Source organism: Mobula birostris, chromosome 6 (genome assembly GCF_030028105.1).
Source record: "Mobula birostris isolate sMobBir1 chromosome 6, sMobBir1.hap1, whole genome shotgun sequence".
NCBI lineage: Eukaryota > Metazoa > Chordata > Chondrichthyes > Myliobatiformes > Myliobatidae > Mobula > Mobula birostris.
The window spans coordinates 158,197,969-158,220,613 of record NC_092375.1 but is presented as its reverse complement, the minus strand read 5'-3'; positions in this window follow the sequence as shown (position 1 = coordinate 158,220,613).

Below are 22,645 nucleotides of genomic sequence, written 5' to 3'. Positions count from 1 at the left end.
GGTTATCTGAAACTGCTAAATTTAATACAGAGTTCTTAGTTCTATCATGTGCCTCAGCAGAAGATGAGATGCTTTTCCTTCAGCTTTCATTGGTCTTTTGTCAAACAGTGTATGAGGTGAGGCAAATGGTAGAAAAGTAAGAGTGAATTAGAGAATTAAAGTGATGGGTAACTAAAGCCTACATGGTGAACTTGCGTTGCATTGCGTTCAGCTATATTTAGTTTGTCTCATGTTGAGGAGATCACATTGTGTTCACTCTGCACAACACCCAACTGGAAAAATTGTTGCTTCACTTCGCAACGCTGTTTGGGATGGTGGGAAAGGTATAAATACAAGTATATTTATTAAATCTCCTTCAGTCATGTAGGATTGTGTCATGAGAAAGAGAGTGTAGTTGTTAGGGGTGAAAGAGTGAGCCAGAGAATCATGGAGGGAATGGTCCCTTCAGAACATGTAACAGAGAAGAGAATATGTATCTGGCTGGCGGCACCATGTTGAAGCTAATGGACATTATGGAAGGTGACTTGATAAATGTGATTGAACATTCTCAATGACTACACTGCCTAGAAACTTGGGTTACAATCAGTGAACCTTAAGTTATTGAAACAGAATAATTATGTTTATGATAAAGTAGCAAGTCATCAAATTGCATATATTCATCTCAGATTATTAAATTAATTGGATTCCAATTCTTCACCCGCTATTGTGGAATTTAACCCCATAGCTCTTGATCTATTACCCAAGCCTCTCTATTTTCAGTTCAGGAATATTAATGTTACATTACCATTTCATGATAATTAATATAGCCAGTCAAGTCAATTTGCAGAATGCCTCAACTCAGTCTATCTCAAGTCGATTCAGTAAAGATTTACAGTTTAATCCATATCCCTCATCTTGGTTTATTGGGGATATTAAGCGATTCATCATCTTGTCTTGGATGCACAAGAAATATTCATGTCTTTTGCACTGTGGCCACGTTTGTGTGCCAGAGCCTCCACTCCTCTGCATCCCGCTGCAAAATTAATGAAAAAGGGGTGAAATAGCCTGCAGCAGTCAATATCTCATGAAAGGAGTTGAGAGACCAGGGAGTTTATTTATTATCTTTCTTCATTTTTTATGGTAAGGTGAAAAATATATCGAAGGCAATGCACACTTCCAAGACATTTCTAAGCTTTACACATCAGTGAAATAATTTTGAAATGCAGAAAAACAGAAGCGTAATGACTGATATGCATAATCATCCAAATATATTTTATAATTGCCAGTTAATCTGTGTTTTTAAAAATGTTGCATGACAAATTATCATTGACCAGTATAATGCAGGAAATTTCCTTAATTGTCAAGTAGTGTAATAGGATGTTTTTTTACACTTCAAATGGAAAAACATCATAAGACCCTGATTTAATATTCTCATTGAAAATGAGGCACCTCAGCAGTACAATGTCATTTTGTTTAGTATAACACTGTATCTGCTGAGATAATACATACGGATACTGCTAGTTTGATCTCACAAACTCTTGCTCATAGGTGAGAGAGATTAAAGGAAATAAATCAAACCTGCACAGATCGCCATAGAGATATTCACTCCTTTGTGAAATAAAACTTTTTCAGCTTGTATCTACTAATCTTAGTACTTCAGAAAAACAGAAAAGGGCATTTGAAGGTGAATGTGATTGACAGAAATCAAACAATGATAAGAAGATAGCCTTATTGATAGAGCCCAGAATTATATTACCATATAGATAGCTGCAGGACATTTTGGCCACATTCTTGAACACAAGTTTCTCTGTCTATAAATAGAGATTATAAGTTCCAATGTATCTTTAAAACATCTCTGGCTGATCTGAATTTTTGTGGTAAGCGAAAATGTGACTTCTTTGGATAAGTCAAAACTTATTCATCTTTATTTGGTGTTCAGTTGAACTATTTTGAAATGGTACTGATGTGAGAAGTCATTATTGTAAAATATCCTGAATTGTGATGTAAAGGAAATAGAGGACTCCAGGGAAAGAAGGGTGTGGCTGAAGGGTTGGCAGTAAAGGAGAGTGGGTCTGTTGCTGGTGGTTGGTGAAGAAACCATTTTAAATATGGTGTAGCGAATGCTATAAATGAGGTTCTTTTGCTATACATCTACAAGAAGTCTTAGCCAGACAATGAAAATAACAACTGGGTCTCAAATTGATAACCAAATAGAAATGAATAGAGCTGGAAAATATAAGCATATAAGTCATGATAAAGGGCTTTGGCCTGAAATATTGGCTCTTTATTCCTCTCTGTAGAAGCTGCCTGGACTGCTGAGTTCCTCCAGAATTTTGTCTGTGTTGCGAAACAACCAAATTACTCTCAAGTCTCTTGCACCCCAGTCAATAGGCTTAAATTGTATCCTGGAAATGTCTGCAAATTTTCTTTCCAAATCCAAACTGCTGGCTCATTTGAAAAGGTATTGTCCATTTAAAGCATAATTCTCAAAAGGTACTAAATGCCTGCTTCAAATAATACACGATGCCATTCATTGTAATCTAACCACAAGAATTAACACAACTTTAGCTTCACTTATTCATCAATAGAGTACTTGATCCCATGTCGATATTGCCAAGAACAATTGACAACTCTAATGCTGATAGTCTTCTTTAATTCTGACGTTTAATTGCAATTACTGGAGGTACTGTATATCTTAAATCATTGAATCAGTTCATCAATTGGCTTTAATTCTGATATTCTAACATATTATTTAAATAACTTGTGAAACAGTATCTGCAAGAATATTATGAAAGAAAAATAATAAACATGTAAAAGTCATGTATGAATTTCAGAATGTGTGGCATATTGAAAATGCATTGTAAACATCTGCTATTTCAAGAGAAAACAGAAGCATGTTCTTCAGTATTCAATGTACCACACTCTTTAATGTAGCAGGAAATTATTTTGTTTTTTAATAATTTGGTGGAACTTCTTCGGTATGTTTTTAGGATTTTTTTTCATTTACTGTGCCATTTCACAATAGTGTATTTCTCAAAAACATGATTGAATTTTTAGTTTTTTATTGAGATCATTGAAGTACTTGAAGGTCCCAGCATCTCAAAAATGTTGTGAATTTGACATTGTTGCCTTGAACTGTGACAGTCAGTTGCCTTTCAATATTGCAATCTCTGCAAAGTTCTAGAAGTTGCAGGAATGCTGTAATGCTCCAGTATGCAATGCAATCCTTTGTTGGTGTTTGGCACCCTGTAAGCTCCATTCCGTAGAAAAAGCAATAGATAGTTTTAGAAGTTTTTAATCAAGACAAAATTTAGATTCCACTTTTGGAAGACAGAGTCCACACAGAATTTTTTAAAAAAGTTTCTTGGTAAATTGAAACATCATACTTTTTTTTTCTCTCTGTAAGAGAAAGGACTAAGAGAAAGAATGTAGAAACCACTTTAGGAAAAGTATGAGTGGCTTAGTGTATATAATATTGATTTAAAAACAATTCCAGATCAGCACTTGTTTTGCTAATTACTTTCAATGCTAGTCACATATGCTTGTAAAAATAATTTAAATTTCTGTTACATGCAAGGAGGGAGTGGGAATAAGAAGGAAGTGAGCAAACCTGCAGAATGGTAGTTTCACCTTTTAGAATTTCAAATTCACCTTTTAGAATTTTGTAGTTTTCCCAAAGGTACGTTCTGTGCATGATTTGTTTTGAAATGTGTTTTGATTTTATGCTTAATGAGTTAAATTTGCATGTCACCCCACTCTGATATTTGATGTAAGCTGTTTTATCTATACGCGATAGGTGGTGAAACAAGAAATTCTACAGGTGCTGGAAATCTTGAGCAACACACATAAAATGCTGGAGAAACTCAGCAAGTCAGGCAGCATCTATGGAGGAGAATAAACAGTTGACATATTGGGCCGAGACCCTTCGTCAGGACTGGAAACAAAGGGGCCAGAAGCCGGAATAAGAAGATGGGGGAGGGGAAGGAGTACAAGCTGACAGATGGTAGATGAGACGAGGTGAAAAGGGAAGGTCAGAGGGTTGGTGATATGAAGTAAGGAGCTGAGAAGTAATAGCTAAAAGACGTAAAGGCTGAAGAGGAAGAAAATCTAACAGGAGAGGACAATAGACCTTGGAAGAAGTTGAAGGAGGAGAGGAACCAGAAAGAGATGACAGGCAGGTGAGAAGAAACCAGAATGGAAAATGGATAACAAGAGAAGGTAGGAGGGGTAGAAATGACCGGAAGTTTGAGAAGTCAAATTTGTGGATAGAGCTTTAAACTAAATAGTACTGTGTTGGGTTCAACAACTTGATAAAATACAGATAAAGTAAAAGGGAAGAAAAGTAGAGCAGAGGTTACTGAATTTTCCAGAATAAAGAATGAGACAGAATGTTTAGAAAGCAATACGAATTTAATGTCAGGCAACATGATAACAAAATTGAAAATAAGGGTAAAGAATATAGACTGTAGTTTTTGAATACCCGGAGTATACAAAATAAGGTAGATGAGGTAATAGCACAGCCGAAAGCTGGCAGGTATGATGTCGTGGGCATCACAGAGTTGTGGTTGACAGATCAGTGTTGGGAGCTTAACATCCAAGGATACACATTTTATTGAAAAGACGGGCAAGTGGGCAGAGGGATGGGGTAGCTTGTTGGTAAAAAATCAAAATTATATGCTTAAAAAGAAGTGGCATAGGATCAGAAGATGTAGAATTCTTGTGGGTAGAATTAAGAAACTGCAAGGGTATAAAGACCCAAGTGGGTGTTATACACAACCCTCCAAATAGTAGCCAGGGGATATACGGTACAAATAACAACAGGTGATAGAAAAGGCATGTGAAAGTGGCAAAATCATGATAGTCATAGGGATTTTCAATATGCAGAGAGATTGGGGAAAATTAGGTTGGAGTTGGATCCCAAGAGAAAGAATTTATGGAATGCCTATGAGATGGATTTTTAGAGCATCTTGTTGTCCAGTCTACCAGAGAAAAGGTAATTCTCAGTTTGATGTTGCATAACAAAGCAGATTTGGTAAGTGAGCTTAAAATAAAGGAACCCTAATGAAGCAGTGATCATAATATGATAGAATTGACTCTGCAGTTTGAGAGAAGGAAACTGAAAGTGGATGTACTAGTATCACAGTTGAACAAAGGTAACTACTGAAGTGTGACAGAAAAGCTGGTTAAAATTGATTAGAAGGTACACCAGCAGGGATGACTGTAGATCAGCAATGGCGGGAGTTTCTGGTAATAATTTTGATGATGTGGGATCAGTTCATCCCTATAAAGAAGAAAAAGCATTTGAAGAGATGGATGAGGCAACCACGGCTGACAAGAGAAGTCACAGACAGCATTAATGCAAGAGAGAGTTCATATAATATTGCAAAACTTAGCTGGAAACTAAAGGATTGGGAAGGTTTTAAAAACAGAAGGCAACTAAAAAGTAATTAAGGAGAGAAAAGATGAAATATTAAGGTAAGCTAGCCAATAACATAAACAAAGGTGCCAATTTTTTACATAAAGAATAAAGGCATGAGTGAACGTTGGACTGCTGAAAAATGATACTGCTCTGCTGGTAATGGGAAACAAATAATGGCAGAGGAACATAGTAAGTATTGTGTATCAGTCTTCACTGTAGAAGACACTAGCAGCATACTAGAAATTTGAACAGGTCAGGGGGCATAAGTGAGTCTAGTTGCTACTACTAAGGAGAAGTTGCTTCGGAAGCTGTAAGGTCTGAAGGTAGATTAAGTCAGCTGAACTAGATGGAATCACTAGATTCTTGAATGGCTCCAGAGGACTTGAAAATTGCAAATGTTACTCCACATTTTAAGAAGGGAGTGCAGCAAGAGACAAGAATGGCCAGTTAGCCTGACTTCAGTGGTTGGTACGAAGTTAGAAACCATTATTAAGGATGCGGTTTTGGGGTTCATGGAGGCACATGGTAAAATAGGCCGATGTCAGCATGGCCTACTTAAAGGGAAATCATGCCTGACAAATTTGTTGGAATTCTTTGAGGAAGTAACAGGCAGGATATAGAAATGTGAGGCAGTGAATATCGTTTACTTGGATTTTCAGAAGGCCTTTGATAAACTGTCACAGATAGCTTCTAAACAAGATAAGAGCCATTAGTACTACAAAATATATACAAATATATATTTTAAAATATATACTTTAAAATATATACGAATATATTAATGATCTGGATGATGGGGTGGTAAATTGGATTAGTAAGTATGCAGATGATACTAAGATAGGTGGAGTTGTGGATAATGAAGTAGGTTTTCAAAACTTGCAGAGAGATTTAGGCCAGTTAGAAGAGTGGGCTGAAAGATGGCAGTTGGAGTTTAATGCTAATAAATGTGAGGTGCTACATTTTGGTAGGACTAATCAAAATAGGACATACATGGTAAATGGTAGGGTATTGAAGAATGCAGTAGAACAGAGGGATCTAGGAATAATGGAGCATAGTTCCCTGAAGGTGAAATCTCATGTGGATAGGGTGGTGAAGAAAGCTTTTGGTATGCTGGCCTTTATAAATCAGAGCATTGAGTATAGGAGTTCGGATGTAATGTTGAAATTGTACAAGGCATTGGTAAGACCAAATTTGGAGAATTGTGTACAGTTCTGGTCACTGAATTATAGGAAAGGTGTCAACAAAATTGAGAGAGTACAGAGAACGTTTACTAGAATGTTACCTGGGTTTCACCTCCTAAGTTACAAAGAAAGGTTGAACAAATTGGGTCTTTATTCTTTGGAGTGTAGAAGGTTGAGGGGGGACTTGATAGAGGTATTTAAAATTATGAGAGGGATAGATAGAGTTGACGTGGATAGGCTTTTTCCATTGAGAGTAGGGGAGATTCAATCAAGAGGACATGAGTTGAGAGTTAAAGGGCAAAAGTTTAGGGGTAACATGAGGGGGAACTTCTTTACTCAGAGAGTGGTAGCTGTGTGGAACGAGCTTCCAGCAAAAGTGGTTGAGGCAGGTTCGATGTTGTCATTTAAAGTTAATTGGATAGCTATATGGACAGGAAAGGAATGGAGGGTTATGGGCTGAGTACAGGTCGGTGGGACTAGGTGAGAGTAAGAGTTCGGCACGGACTAGAAGGGCTGAGATGGCCTGTTTCCGTGCTGAAATTGTTATATGGTTATATTAAAAAGATAGCGTTGATTGAAGATTGGCTGACTGGAAGAAGGCAAAGAGTGGGAATAAAGGGGGCCTTTACTGGTTGACTTCTGGTGATTAGAGTGGTCAGTGTTGGGTCTACTACTTTTCACATTATATGTTAATGATATGAATTATGGAACTGGTGGCTTTGAGGCCAAGTTTGCCGATGATTCAAAGAGGAGGGGCAGGTAGTGGTGAAGAATGAGGAAGTTGGCAGAAAGAAGGGCTTGTCCAGATTAAGAAACTGGGCAAAGAAGTGGTTGATGGGATACAGTATATGGTCAGGCACTTTGGCGGAAGGAAACAAAAATAAAGATAGCCTCTTTTGTCACATCTAGACTGAAATACACTGAACATTGAAATGAATCATTTGGGTCAAACACAGTCCAAAGACGTGCTGGAAGCATCCTGCAAGTGTCACTACGCTTCTCGCACCAACGAAGATTATTCGCAACCTACTAACCTTCACTACCTCGTACGTCTTTGAAACCAGAGCACCCATAAGAAGCCTACACAGTCATGGGGACAAGATACAAACAACTGCATGAGAGGTACCCTGATCTCCAGCACTGTAAAGCATTACACTAGCCACTATGCTACAGTGTCACGAAGACAATTTTCTAAACAGAGAGTGAATTCAGAAATCAGAGATGTAATGGGACCTGGGAGTCCTAGTGTAGGATTCCCTGAAGGTTAACTTGCAGATTTTGTCAGTAGTAAAGTCAGCAAACACAATGATAGCATTTATTTTGAGAGGATGAGAATGAAAAAACAAGGATGCAATGCTGAGGCCTTAGAATGCATTAGTCAGACCACTTTGGAGTATTGTGAGCAGTTTTGGGCCCTATATCAAAGGAAGGATATGCTGGCATTCAAGAGGTTCCAGAGGAGGATTAAGAGAATGATCTAGGGAATGAAAGGGTTTTTGGGTTTGTTGGTGGGAAGATTCAGGTATTTGATAAATTAAGTGTAAATTTGAAAAAGCATTATGAAGACATTGTAACTATAGAAATCACACTGATGAAGGGTCTCGGCCCAAAATGTCGACTATTTACTCTTTTCCATAGATGCTGTCTGGCCTGCTGAGTTGCTCCAGCATCTTGTGTGTGTTCCGTTCATTCCAGCATCTGCAGATTCTCTCTTATAGAAATTGTTCGGTTAACTTTTGTTCTTCAACACCTAAAAGTATGCTGTAATGTTGTGTCAGGGAGCATCTCTCTCTCTCGAGTGATTCCAAAGGCTGCCAGCTTCTGTGTGTCCTGAACGAAGACCTTCATATCTACCAGCCACATCTCTCCAGTGTCTTCATTCACAGTCACAACAGCTACCAGGAGGAGATGCAGGAGCCTGAAGGCCTACACTCAACAATTTAGGATCAGCTTCCTTCCCTCTATCATCAGAGTTCAGAACGATTCATGAATATTATCTTGCTATTCTTCTTTTGTGTTGCTTATTTTTATTGGAACTTATGATGGTAATTTGTTACTGCTGCTACAAAGCAACAAATTTCACAGCTTTGTCAATGACAAACAGCCTGATTCTGATTCAGTTCTGTTACACACTGCCACATATAAAAGAAATTTAGACAAATAATTCAAAATGCAAGGTATAGAAGGATATGGCACAAAATTAGTTAATTGGGATTAGCACAAACAGGTGATAAAGGTCAGGATGGGGCCTCTTCTGTGCTGTATGATTCTGACTCTATGACTTTACATTCACTCATGCTATATGTTCTGATTTTCTTCATCTTTTTTTCATTTTATCATAAGGCTTTTCTCTTATGATGGTAGTGTGATGGATAGCGATTAGTAATTTCAGTATGTGAGGCTATAAGTTGTTATGTCATCTGAATATTTCTGCTTTGATCCTGATAACTCAGCAAAACGTAACCAGCTTGTAAGTTTCCTATCATCATCATCTCGCCATCAGTCCATTATCTCATTGTTTGTGGAACACAAAATTGTGCAAACACATATGTACAGATATAGAGCTGAGAAATTTCTGCAAAGCAACATCCATCGGGCTGATTGACAGCATAGCCGAATGATAACAAAAGAGTAGATCTGTAAATTCACACCTGCTGTTCGGGTTAATTCTGATGGCTATGTATTTAATATTATGGCCGATTTACATGCCAAGTATTTGTGAATTTTTGTGTTTAGCCAAATGAACTATTTCTGGGAACCATTTCCTTTAAGTGTAGTTAAGTTTTCACCATTTTTCTATAGGCTTCACAAGCAACATTTATCATGTGTTCTTTCAGTGATCGTGAGGTGACAATGAGTATAGTAACACTTTGAGCAGTGGTAAATCAGAGATTGGAGGCCTGTGAAGATGTAGCTCACTGAAGTTTGGCAATTGAGTAGAAAAGGTAGTGACTCATGGCAGTTTGGAGCTTTGAGCAGCGGCAAATTGGAGATCGGAAGCTTAAGAAGATGCAACTCACTCGGGGTCTCCGATTGAGTAGGAAAGAAAGCTTCTCGTTGCAATTTGGAGCTTTGAGCAGTGGCAAATTGGAGATCAGAAGCCTGAGAAGACGTAGCTCTCTCAAGTTCATTGATTGAATAGAAAAGGTAGCAACTTGTGGTAGTTTGAGGAGCAGACAATCAGCCTTCAGCATTGATTGACAAGAAAAAATAAAGTAAGGCAGGGGCAGGCAGCACGGCCATTGTTGGAGTCATCAGCGTTAGAGTGGAGATTTTTGAGCCTTTAGCTCTTCGAGGCTTCAGTAAAGGAAGGAAAGAATACTGTAGGTAGAATTTGCCCCCCCCCCACCAACACACACAGTTTATTGTTGGTCCTTCTTTATATTTGCACAGTTATAACAGCAGAGATGCCAGGCAGGTAGTAGAATGTTCCCCTTGCAGGATATGGGAAGTAAGAGAGACCTTCAGTGTCCCTGACGGCCACACCTGTAAGAACTGCATCTAACTGCAGCTTCTAACACTGCGTTAATGAGTTGGAGCTGGAACTGGATGAACTCCAGATCATTTGGGAGGTTGAAGGGGTGATAGTTAAGACATATAGAGAGGTAGTTACACAGAAGCTGCAGGACACAGGAAACTGAGTGACAGTCAGGGAAGGGAAAGTGGATAAGCAGTCAGTGCTGAGTACCCCTGTGACCATCCCCCTCAACATCAGGTATATCACTTTGGATACTGTTGGGGGTGATGACCTTGAAGAGGAAAGTTACAGCAGTCGGGTCTCCGGCACTGAGTCTGATTCTGCGACTCAGAAGGGAAGTGGGGGAGATGAGGTAAACTGTGTTTACACAGGGATTTGTTAGTTAGGGAAACAGAAAGGAAGTTCTGTGGATGAGAACAAGATTCCAAGATGGCATTTTATTTCCTGGGTGCCAGGGTCTGGGACATCTCAGGTTGAGTCCTCAGCATTCTTAAGAAGGAGGGTGAACAGCCAGAGGTTGTGGTCCATGTAGGTACCAATGACTTAGGTAGGAAGAGTGACAAGATTCTGCATAGGAAGTTCAGGGAGTTAGGTGCTAAGTTAAAGAGCAGGACCTCCAGTGTTGGTGATCTCAGGATTGCTACCCACGTGACATGCTAGTGAGGCCAGAAATAATCAGATTATACAGTTTAACACATGGCTAAAGAGTTTGTGTAGGAGGGAGGGCATTAGATTTTTGGATCATTGGATCATTGGGCTCTCTTCCAGGGAAGGTGGAAGCTGTACAGAAAATACCGCTTGCACCTGAACTAGAAGGCGACTAGTATCCTAGTGGGAAAGTTTGCTAGTGCTACATGGTGGGGTTAAACTAGAGCTGTGGGAGGTGATAACCAGAGTGCCAGAACCATTAGTGGAGAGACTGTGAAGGCAGATGTAGGTAACACCTTAGACAAAGTCAGGAACCTAAAGATTGAACATGGTGGGACTAATGTTCTGAGCAGCAAATATTTCAATGCAAGAAATATCATAAGGAAAGGCAGATGAGCTCAGAGCATGGATCAACATCTGGAATTATGATATTGTAGCCATTAGTGAGATTTGGATGCAGGGGGCAGGACTGGCAGCTTAACACTCTGGAGTTCCATTGTTTTAAACATGACAGAGTGGGAGGGACTAAAGGAGGAGGGGTGGCATTAAAAGTCAGGGAAAACGTCACGGCAGTCCTCTGTCTGGACAGACTGGAGAACTCATCTAGTGAGGCATTATGGGTGGAATTGAAAATTAAGAAAGGTAATACCACGTTAATGCAGCTATATTACAGACCACCCAATGGTCCGTGGGATTTAGAGGAACAAATTTGTAGAGAGATCGCAGGCTGTTACAAGAAACATCAGCTTGTTATCGTACAGGTGATTTTAACTTTCCATATACTGAGTGGGGCTCCCATACCATCAAATGTGTTCAGCAAAGTTTCCTTAATCAGTACATACAGGTCCCAACAAGATACTTGATCTGCTATTAGGGAATGAGACAGGGCGTGTGACAGCAGTTTGTGTAGGGGAATGCTTATCACTATTCCATTAGTTTCAAAGTAATTACGCAGAAAGATAGGTCTGGTCTGCGGGTTGAGGTTTTAAATTGCAGAAAGGCCAATTTTGATGGTATCAAAAAAGAACTGGCAGGTGTGGATTGATACAGGCTGTTTTTTGGCAAAGCTGTACTCGGTGCAGTGGGAGGCCTTTAAAAGTGAAATTTTGAGAGTACAAATGTTGTATGCACCTGTCAGAATAAAAGGCAAAGATAACAGGTGTGGGGGATCTTGGTTTTCAAGAGATAATGTGGCCTTGGTTAAGAGAGAAAAAAAAAGGAGATGCATAGCAGATACAGGCCAGGTAGGAAAAAATGAGGTGCTTATGAAGTATAAGAAATGCAAGAGAACACTGAAGAAAGAAATCAGGAGGGCTAAAAGAAGAGATGAAGTTGCCTGAGCAGACAAGATGAAAAAATTCAAAGGGATTCTGCAGGTATGTTAAGAACAAAAGGATTGCTAGGGACAAAATTGGTTGTCTTCAAGAACAGAATGGTAATTCATGTGTGGAGCCAAAACAGATGAAGGAGATCTTAAAAGAGTGTTTTGCATCAGTTTTTACTCAGGAGATAGACAGAGAGTCTATAGAAGTGAGGGAAAGCAGTGTCAAATTCTGGTTAGGATGGTGTCACTGAACGTGTGCAATAACTTTCTGATAGTCAAAGAGTTAAGATATCCGACTAAAAATATTACTAAAATATCTTTTCTGTGGTAAATTGTGTTAAATTATCACCCCAAACAGTGAAGGGCTGAGTTTGGGGGATGAGCCAAGATGGTGTGTTGCAGAATTGTTGCAGATAGAGTTCCAGTACCCATACAACTGGCCCAGGTGCAAGGTTGGATCGCTCAGGGTGCCGAGCCGATTTGAAGAGCTTGAGAGCAGCTTCGGGCTGGGCAGCAAAATCTGAGCCCAGAGTGAGTCGCTGGTTGGCGTGGTCTAGGCCCGGAGCCTTTCACTGCAGTGGTTCCCAACTTCCAGTGTGCGGTATGATATATTGTTCAGGCAACTTAAATGCCGGCCCAGATCGGAGGTGAGAGCCAATGTCCCTCACCTTCCACTATGTTCTCTCCTCTCTCCAGGGTGCCGGAGCCTTTCACTGGTTCACTATTTGGTCAATTTAAACACCAGCCCAGATAGTCTGAAAAGACAAAGTGTCTGGATCCAGGGCAAGAGCCAATTTTGTTCCTTTTCTGCAGTGGTCACTTTCTGTCTCTATGGTACTAAGGCTATGAAGACTGCCCCAGCTGTCGTGCTCCATGCCCGCTAATATGAGAACTGATAAGCAAGGCTTCGGGCCTACTTCAGGCTGCTCTGGGGTTTGGATCTGAGCACTCAATCTTTGGTTGGAATTATTGTTGTTCGATTCAATTGTTTGCATGATTTTGTGGTGTTATTTTTCCCTTTCTCTTGCATATTGGATGCTGGTCTTTTATTTTTATTTTTTATTCTTTTTTTTCTTTAATTAGGTTCTTTCAGGTTTCTTGCTGAAGCACCTTCAATAACTCCAAAAGACTGAGGTTAGGTAAAATACCGAAAGGCTTTTATTCACTGTACAATACGACCTCCACAGTGAGTGTCTGCCCCCAGACTGAGGGGGAGCGGCAAGGCGAAACACCTTTATACAGGACTCTGTGGGAGGAGCCACAGAGGCAGTCAGCAGAGGGGCGTGTCCAGACAGTTGACCCAGTTACAGCATATATACATGGTTTACCACATTCACCCCTCCTTTTTTTAAAAAAGACTCCTGCGGGATGAAATGACTGTCAATATTTAAAACAAGTATATTTACAGGTCAAGTCTATCAGGCGGTTGAGTCCGTCGCTGTGATCTACGTAGCATCGGTGGTGATTGCATCGGCGACGGTGGTTGTGCTGGCTCCGGTCCCAAACACACACTTGTCCTTGATATAGGTGAGATTGAAAGCTTTGGCCGCTTGGAGAAAATTTTGGAGGTTGTCGTCGTGATCCTGCCGGTCGTGACCGCAGATTGCGATGTTATCCAGATATGGGAACGTGGCCTTCAGTTGGCACTGGTCCACCATCCGGTCCATTGCCCTCTGGAAGACAGATACACCATTCGTGACACCGAAGGGGACGCGCAGGAATTGATAAAGCCTGCCGTCTGCCTCGAAAGCAGTGTAAGGGCGGTCCTCTGGGTGGATGGGGAGCTGATTGTAAGTGGATTTTAGGTCTATGGTCGATACACCTTGTACTGTGCTATCTGATTGACCATATCCGCGATGCGGGGTAGAGGGTAGGCGTCGAGCTGCGTGAACCTATTGATGGTCTGGCTATAGTCCACAACCATCCTATTCTTCTCCCCGTTCCGAACAACGACCACCTGCGCCCTCCAAGGACTTGTGCTTGCCTCAATGACCCCCTCCCTGAGCAGCCGCTGCACCTCCAACTTAATGAAAGCTCTGTCCCCCGCGCTGTACCTCCTGCTTTTAGTTGCCACAGGTTTACAGTTGGGGGTCAGGTTGGTGAACAGCGGTGGGGGAGGGATCCTGAGGGTGGAGAGGCCACAAGTGGTGTCGTAGTGCGGCATTTGGCATGCTGTTGGGTGGGATGTGCGGGTTGGTGTGTGTGGGTGGTCAGTAGCGGGGTATGTGACGTACCCCTACAAAACTGGGGATTTACAACAGTAATTGGTGGGAGGGGCCCATCATACCTGATTGTCACGTTTTTTAGGTGGCTCTGGAAGTCGAGCCCCAATAACACAGGGGCACACATTTGAGGCATAACCAGTAACGTAAAGTCTCGATATTCTGTGTCCTGCACCACTAGTGTCACTACACAACCCCCCCGGATGTCCGTTGTATGCGACCCAGAAGCCATATTGACCCTCTGACTTACCAGCCATATCATGAGTCCGCAATGCTGCACCGTGTCCGGGTGGATAAAACTCTCCATGCTGCCTGTGTCAAACTGGCAGCTTGACCTGCGCCCCTCCACCAGGATGTCCATCATTGACCTTGCGAGCTGGTGGGGAGTGCTTTGGTCGAGGGTCACGGAAGCCAGGGTTGGGTCGCTGTCTTGGTCCGGCGTGGTGGGGTGCCCTGTGAGCACCCGTTGGTTGTAGGCGGTGGGAGGTGGCGCTGACCAAGATGGCCACCTCATGCCTCGCACGTGGTGGCGGCATGCAGGGAAGATGGCGGCAGGCAAGGTGGCGACCCCCATGTTTCGCACATGGCGCTGCTCGACCCCGCTCGCGGTTTGGACTTACAGACCTTCGCAAAGTGGCCCTTCTTTCCGCAGCTTGATCAGGTAGCTTGTCGGGACGCACAGCGTTTCCGGGGGCTTTTCTCCAGTCCGCAGAAGTAGCACTTCATGTTGCGGGGTCTGCGGCACCCACGAGGCCATCGGGGGATCGCGTGCCTGGAGAGCCTCGGAGTTACGCAGAGCGGCCTCCAGCATGTCGGCCAGCTCGATCGCCAAACTTAAGATAAGTTTGGCTTTTTCCAACAGCCGCAGGTGCCCATACACTGACCTGGTCCCTGTGACGAAGGCATCCCTCACTAAGAGCTCTGCATGCTGCGTCGCCGTCAGCTCCTGGCAATTGCAGGCCCATACGAGCGTCTGTAGTGTCCGGACAAACTCAGCACTCGATTCCCCAGGCCGCTGGTGCCGAGTCACTAATCGGTGCCGCGCATAGATGGCGTTTATGGTCGCAGGTATTGTCTTTTGAGGGCGCTCATCGCGCCATTGTAGCTCGGTTGGTCTCTGATCAGTGAATAGACCCGTGGACTGACCCTGGAGAGTAGAACTCTGCGCTTCGCTGTGGGGTCGGTCGCTTTAATCTCCTCTAGGTACGCTTCGAAGCAAGCCAGCCAGAGTTCGAAAGCGTTTCCAGCTTCAGGTGTTTGCGGTTCGAGGTCTAACTTGTCGGGTCTCAGTGCATGTTTCATGCTTTAAAATGTACAGCGAATAAAATTGAAGTACCTTCAATAACTCCAAAAGACTGAGGTTAGGTAAAATACCGAAAGGCTTTTATTCGCTGTACAATACGACCTCCAGGCTGAGTGTCTGCCCCCGGACTGAGGGGAGGGGCAAGGCGAAACACCTTTATACCAGACCTGTGGGAGGAGCCACAGAGGCAGGCAGCAGAGGGGCGTGTCCAGACAGTTAACCCAGTTACAACATATATACATGGTTTATCACACTTGCTTAGGGGCTATCTGAGCAAACAAATCTAAAGGTTGTATAATTTATACATTCTTTGATAATAAATGTAATTGAATCTTGAACCTTTGAATTTGAACTTCATGGACCCTGTACAGATGACAGAGTGGGAGGTGTTCCCTCCCCTAAGGCAAATCAGGGTCGATAAATACCCAGAGACTGACAAGATGTTCTCTCAGACACTGTGGAAAGCAAGTGCAGAAATTGCCATGGCCCTAGAAGAGGTATTTAAATCATCTTTAGCTTCAGGTGAGGTACCGTAGGATCTGGGGATAGCCAGTGTTGTCCTGTTGTTTAAGGAAGGCCCTAAAATTAAACAAGGAAATTTAAGGGCAGTGAGCGTGACATCAGTAGTGGGCACGATATTGGAAGGTAGTCTAAGGGCCTGGATTATATAAATATTTGAATAGGCATGGACTGAATAAAGATAGTCAGCATGGCTATGTGCATTATAGGTTATGTCTAACCAATCTTATAGTTTTTAACAGGAAAAGTGGATGAAGGCAAGGCAGTGAATGTTGTCTACATGGACTTTCGCAAGACATTGACAAAGTCCCACATGGGAGGATGGTCAAGGAGACTCAGTCACTTGGCGTTCAGGATGAGGTACTAAAGTAGATTAGACATTGACTTTTGGGAGAAGCCAGAGTGTGGTAGTAGATGGTTGCTTTTCTGACTGGAGACCAGTGACTAGTGGAGTGCTGCAAAGACTGGTCCTGGATCCTTTGTTATGTGTCAGCTATATCAACGATTTGGATGATAATGTGGTTAACAAATTTGTGGTTGACACCAAGATTGGGGATGTAGTGGACAGCGAGAAAGGTTATGATGGCTTTCAGTAGGATCTGCAATATGTGGAAAAATGTAGGTCTTACACAGTGAATGGTCAAGCACTGAGGAGTGTGGTAGAACAAAGGGATCTGGGAATACAGATCCATAATTCATTAAAAATGGCATCACAGGTTGATAGGGTCATAAAGAAAGCTTTTGGCACAAAAGCCTTCATAAGTCAAAGTATTAAGTGCAGGAGATTGAATGTTATGTTAAAGTTGTATAGGACATTGGTGAGGCCCAATTTGAAGTATTGTGTGCAGTTTTGGTCACCTACCTACAGGAAAGATGTAAATAATGTTGAAAGAGTACAGAGAAAATTTACTCTTTCAATGATATTGCTGGGACTCGAGGACCTGAGTTAAAAGGAAAGACTGAATAGATTAGGACTTTATTCCTTGGAATGTAGAAGATTGAGAAGAGATTTGATAGAGGTATTCAAAATGATGAAGGGTATAGATAAGGTATACACAAGCAGGCTTTTTCCACTGAGGTTGGGTGGGACTACACCAGAGTTAGGGGTAAAAAGTGAAAAGTTTAGGGGAACATGGGGAGAAACCTCTTCACTCAGAGTGTTGTGAGAGTGTGGAACAAGCTGCCAGCACAAGTGGTGCATGTGAGCTCGATTTAAAAGTTTATGAGAAGTTTGGATAGGTACATGGATGGTAGGGATATGGTGGGCTGTAGTCCCAGTGCAGGTCGATGAGAGTAGGCGGTTTAAAAGCTTTGGCGTGGCCTAGATGGGCTGAAGGGCCTGTTTCTGTGCTGTTCTTTACTCTAAGTCTGAGATAAGTGCAATCTGGAATCATTATAACCTCTGTACAAAACTTTCAGTGTGTGCGTTGTCATGAGAGGGAGCAATTTCTTTTATGTGCTTCCATTCCTGTGTTTGAATTGCTGTCATTAACACTGATTAAGCAACATCTTGCATCATTGCGCTTTTGATTTATCACTGTTATTATTTTCGAGCAATGTTTCAGGCTCACATAACAAAGAAAAGAGATGATATTGTGCCAGAGTCAGAAGAGTATCACAATTCCACGGAGTATCACATTGACACAATTATTGCTGGCAGAATTTCAATTCATGATGTGGAGGCATACAGGAGTGAGAGACGTCAGTTGGTTGAGTAGTGTCATAAAAACAACTTTGCACTAAATATCAGTAAGATCAAAAAATTGATTTTAAACTTCAGGAAGGGGAAGTGGAAGGACCACACACCAGTCCTCATCGAGGGATCAGAAGTGAAAAATGGTGAGCAGTTTCAAGTTCCTTGGTGTCAATATCTTTGAAGGTCTATCCTGAGCCCAACATATTGATGGATTTACAAAGAAGGCTCGACAGCATTTATATTTCATTAGGAGTTTGAGGAGACTTGGTATGTCACCAAACACTTGCACAAATTTCTGCAGATGTACTGCGGAGAGCATTCTAAATGGCTGCATCACCGTCTGCTACGGAGGGGCCACTGCACAGGTTTGGAAAAAGCTGCAGAAAGTTGCAAACTCAGCCAGATCCATCATGGTCACCAGCCTCCCCACTATTGAGGACATCTTCAAAAGTTGATGCTTCAAAAAGATGACATCATTCATGAGGGTACACACTCATAGATTCAGGAACTGCTTCTTCGCCTCTGCTATCTGATTTCTAAATGGGCAATGAACTCATGAACACTACTTTTTTTTTAATTTCTGGTTTTGCACTACTTATTTTAACTACTTAATATACATACATACATATATATATATATATATACATATCTACTGTAATTCAGTTTTTTTTCTATACTTATTATGTAATACATTGTTTTGCTGATGCAAAGTTAAAATTTCACAACATATGCCAGTGATATTAAACCTGATTCTAAGGACCCCCCATTCCCAGAACGTGCCCTCTTATTATTGTTACTACCAAGGAGGAGGTAGAGGAGCCTGAAGACATACAGTATACTCATTGTATTAGGAACAGTTTCTTCCCCTCTAGTATCAGATTTCTGAATGGACAATGAACCCACGTACACTACCTCACTTTTTTCTCCCCATTCTGCTCTCTTTTTGCACTACATACTTGTTTAGCTTTTATTCATATATATTTCTTGTTGAAATTTATAGTGTTATTATTATGTATTGCAATGTACTGCTGCTGTAAAACAACAAATTTCATGATATGATGAGGGCATCAGTCTGTCTCGAGCTGATCTCTCCAGGTCACAGGCCTGGCTGGAGGATATTGAAGATCCTGGGATGCCCAGTCATCAAGATCCCCCTCTTGGCCCCATCAATGTAGTCCAAAGGAAAGTGAAGCAATACATTTGGCACCAGCTTTGCTGCAGGAGCTGCCAGAAGGATGTTCAGTGTCATCCAACTGTCTTAGGAGCTCCACTCTGGATTTGCTGTCAGGGTTTACTCTCGTAGCCTTTGTCTCTCCTGAGGCTGCCCACAAGGCAGTGGGGCTACTTACCCACAGCTGGGGATCTGGTTCATGACATATGACAGTGATATTAAATCTGATTCTGTCGGTAGTTTAGGTCTGAATTTCATTTGAAATGCAGATATTCCAAGAATTGTCAAATGTACAGTATTGTTGAAAGGAAATTTTGTGGCACCTAGTTAAAAAAAGATAGAGATATTCATTGAAAGTTTGTTCACTTATTATGTTTCCAAATGCATCTGTATCAATGAAGACATTGATTCATGACTTGCAAATATGCTCTTCCACCTATAGCTTTGTGTTTTCATGAATGAGGAGAGTAATGGATACATATGTTACAGATATGACCACACATGCATGAAATTATAATGATCAGTAATTACTATGGGAACTGTCCCCTCGATGCCCTCTTGCACACACCCTTGTTCAAACTTGATGGCTTTAAGTACTCATAAATATTGAAGTGCACATATGCAAAATATGAATTTATTGCAGATCTAAATGTTAGTATATGCTACACCAAATAATTTAATTATTTGCCATTGAATCAATGGAGGGAAAGAAATGCACCCTATACTAATTTATTGAAGAATCATATCGCTGATTTCTATAAACTATCATGCATTTTACCAATACCAAGATGAAAGGAAATTTATCCTCAAAAACAAGAACAATCTTAATCCATAATGTAAATCATGCTTGAAACAAATATGTCAATGATTACCTGAAATGTTAACTCAGCTTCCCTTCCCACAGATGCTGTCTGACCTGTTGAGTCTTTTCAGCATTCTCTGCTTTATTTCAGATTTCCAACTTCAAAAAAAAAAATCACTTCAAAGTAAATGTGACTTTGTAATATGGAAATGAATCTTTGAGTTTGAGGATTTAATCCCACTTTGGACAGATAAAGACAGACCTGAATCGATTTGATCATTTGTAATGTCATCTGAATATCCCTTTGAAAATGTATCTTTGTAGTTACACATTCATCTTGTAACTATTAATCCTTAAATCAGTGCTTCAGTGTGGTACTAATGGTGATGATGCATGAACGAAATATTTTAGTAGTGTTATGTGCCAGCAGCAATAGACCACAGACTCAGTTTTTAATGCTAAATGACTATATTTCCAGGATCTACCCAAAATACAGACAATTAAACAAATTACTCTCCTAAACAAAAATTAACAGTGCTACGCATTTGTAGCTCACAAACGGTGTCAGATTTGGGAACCATTCTTCTTAAATCTTACTCAAACACAGTCCCAGAAATGGAAATCCAGATGATCCCAGAAATCCACGGAAACAGGTGGGGGAAAGAAACTTGTAAATCCACACTAAGACAACAGAAGGCGGAGATCACAGAAAATTCCATAGGATCCACGGTGGGAAAACAAGATAGCTGTCTTTGTTTTTCCTCAGCCTCTAGCTGTCTTTGTTTTCCTCTCTCCGCAGCTTCTAATCTAAGTTTATCTAACTTAGCTGTTCCAGTTTGTACTGGAGCTCAGGATCATCTGGTTTACTTTCAGGAAACAGCTCTAAAACCTCGGCTGCAAACACCTCCTTAGCTATATAGTACTCAACTATTCTCCTCTGAATCTCTGCCTTTTTCATAGCCGGCTTTACCGTAAGAAGTTTTAACTTACTAGCAATGACCAACAACTCTGTCTTTTTGGCTTTCTGTAATACTTCAGAGGTTGTCAATGCCAAGAATCTATTAATATCCATCGCTGCTGGTTTCCACACACAAGTCAATCAAAAGGGAAGTAATCAATCAAATCAACTGATCAATAAGCCCCAATTTGTTCAGATCCCAGCTGAGCCCCCATTTTGTGTTATGTGCCAGCAGCAATAGACCACAGACTCAGTTTTTAATGTTAAACAACTATATTTTCAGGATCTACCCAAAATACAGACAATTAAACAAATTACTCCCTTAAATGAAATCTAACAGTGCTACGCATTTGTAGCTCACAAATGGTGTCAGGCTTGGGAACAGTTCTTCTTAAATCTTACTCTAACACAGTCCCAGAAATGGCAATCCAGATGATTCCAGAAATCCACGGAAACAGGTGAGGGAAAGAAACTTGTAAATGCACACTAAAATGACACGAGGTGGCGATCATGGAAAATTCCAGAGGATCCATGCTGGGAAAACAAGATAGCAGTCACAGCAGATTCCAGACATGGAGTAGCATTCCAAAAATCCACTTAGGGATATCACAAGATGACAGTCACAGAATATTCCTTAACACAAGTGGTCATCACCTAACACACCCAAATCCATGTATGGGTTAACAAAGAGTGGTCGCCACAGGAATACTCCAGAAATCCAAGTATGGATCATGTAAAGTGACAGTCATGTATCCAATATGCACTGTGTGTCACTAATTATCACAATCCTCTGGACATGGAGAAGGATTAGACTCATCTGCTGCTGTAGCAAACTTTTCAACTATCTCCACCCAGCTCGCTCTCGTGCTGGTAGCTCGCAGTCCACTGTTCCTTCTCTCTCCAATGTCCCAGAAACCTGTCCGCATCTTGTAATAATGACGTCATCCACCCGCCTCGTCCAGCCATTTAAAATGATGCTCGCAGTTAAAAACAATGTTGACACGTTACAGTAGGGAAATTATTTTCTTTTAGTTGATAGAATTTCATTATAGGAGGAAGTAAAAATGAAGCAGAGTTCATCAAAATTAGCTTTAACAGCAGGCATTCTACAATATTTGAATGACCTTGTATTTTAATGTGATGTTAATAATCAGCAAAAACACTGAAGCACTTGTATTTTAATATTCTAATTTTAAAAGCCACTATACCAGTTAAGTGGAATGACTTTAATTGACTCTTGTGAATTGATCTTTTTGGTATAAATGTAAAAGTACAAACTCTTCAAACTAAAGGACATTCAATTCATGCAGTTGCTTCACCAGCTTTTAGTGAAGGCTGAGCCTTCACCCTTATGCTTAGTCTTAAGGCATAGTCAAACTTTCAGATATCATTTAGATACCTGTAAATTGATTTTTTTTTGTTGTTTTTCCAATTACTCATTAATAGGGAATGTCGTGTCAAATGAACAATTCACCTGAACTGAGAGGGGTAATTGCCATGAACTTGTGTTATCTTTGTGGGGCTTAAAATAGATTTCCAGAAAAATTGGGAACGGACGGTACAGAAAGGAGGTTAAGTCCTTAGGTAGAGTATTTATGATTCATCAAATTTTGAATCTTTAAATATATATTGAGTGTTGTTTTGAAATATAGTCAGTTGTAATATAGGAAATGCAACAGTACTTTTATACAGAGGGTGATCCTGCAAGTAACAAAGTTATTCAAACCAGTTAAAGTTCTTTTAGTGGAATTTATCCTGGGGCTGTGTTCTCTGAAGCATCAGAGACCTCCTGACAGAAGTTTATAAAATTATGACCGTTTTAGATAGGTTAAATGGTCGGAATCTTTCTCCCAGGGTAGAAATATCAAGTAATAGAGAACATGCATTTGAGGTTAGAGGGGGCACGTTTTTACACTAAAAAGGAGGTGTTGGGGTAGTGGTGGAATAA